Raw genomic sequence first — 1,629 nt, forward strand, 5'->3', positions numbered from 1 at the left:
GTCAGTTACTAACCCATACTGCAGTCAGTTACTAACCCATACTGCAGTCAGTTACTAACCCATACTGCAGTCAGTTTAAAAGCCCCTTCATTCATAACTTCCTTCTACTGTACCGAGACTAGATTATAGACTAGTTCTGTCCTCCCCCTTCTGACCATTTTGAGTACTACATCACAATATTATACTCTAAATTGCAGGAATCTCCAACCCTGTTCCTGGAGAGCTACCGTGCTATAGATTTTCAATCCAACTCTAATCTAGCACACATGATTTTAATAATTATCTGGTTGTGAGTTGATTTAGGTTAGATACAACTGCAGTTGGAGTATAAACCTACAGGAGGGTATCTCTCCAGGAACAGGGTTTTAGAGCCCTGTTCTATTGCTTCCTAAAGATTGATAGAATTGTGTGTCTACTTTGGAACAGTAGTCAACCCACCTTTTCAGAGGAATGTGGTTTGAAGACGAGGGTCTGCAGAACTGCTCTATCGTCAACAGAGGAGTGTCAAGAGGAGACGAGTCCTGCTACAAGTGTCTGTTTAACGCCTATCCAGAAGGAGCTATCAGCGGCAGGACCTGCCTCCAATTAATGGTAAAATATAACTAACTGTAAGTGGGGGTTAAAGGGACATTACACTCTAAAATCCAACTTGTATAATGTGGATTCACTTTAACATTAGACTACTTTTGAGGTCTTAAAACAATGTTATGTCCCTTTAAAACAGGAACAGGCTATAGCGCAAGCAATTCAATCATCACAGCACATAGGTGATTTTACCGACGCACCCCTATTGGTTCACAGTCCATTTTATAAGTACGAAATGTTTATAAATGAGACGCCAGGATTTATTGCCCTGCTGCAAATGTGTTAAAAAGGCATTTGTACATAAAAGGTAATAATTGAATGATTATAATAATGTTATATCATAAACATAGCAGTTGGTAGGTTCATTTCCTGTTATTAACCTGGAGGACCAGATCTAACACTCTATTCCACATCAAGTAACTCATACAAGCAGTAACATTAGATCTGCCAAGGCAGCGGCTAATGGGGATCCATAATAAATACAAATAACCATCACCTACATACACTTGAGAACGTAATTATACAAATACAAAAATGGACAAAATACTCCATTAACAGAACAGACGCTAAAGAGAGATATCGTTACTTAAAATTGCTTTCCTCATGATTACGACAGCCCAAAGGCAATTGACAGGAACAGCTTGCTGGCTAGCTACTATTATCCTCAATATGGAAAATGGTTCTGTTTGTCCATTTCTCCATGGGCATCCATGAGAAAGAATCCTTAGAAAAACCCGCTTGTGATTCCAGCATGCTTCTTTCCTCTCTACCATTACACACTCAGAGATAAAACTGTATACTGAGGCGTCATTTTACAATTCTAATGCAGAACAACCCATCAGACCCCCAACACTTACTGTTTGACAGAAATCTGTTGAGCTCATGATTGTCCCCGCTCATTATTAATACACATTCACAGTAGGTGTAGCATCCCTTCATTCAGGTGGTTGTATGTTGGTGATGGGGTGTAGAAACCACTCTTGTCAATCTCTGTCTGGAGTGTGACTCTGTGAGGTCACAAGGTGCTGTTTTGTAACATTTTGG

The sequence above is a fragment of the Salvelinus sp. IW2-2015 genome, unplaced genomic scaffold (assembly GCF_002910315.2).
Source record: "Salvelinus sp. IW2-2015 unplaced genomic scaffold, ASM291031v2 Un_scaffold2525, whole genome shotgun sequence".
NCBI lineage: Eukaryota > Metazoa > Chordata > Actinopteri > Salmoniformes > Salmonidae > Salvelinus > Salvelinus sp. IW2-2015.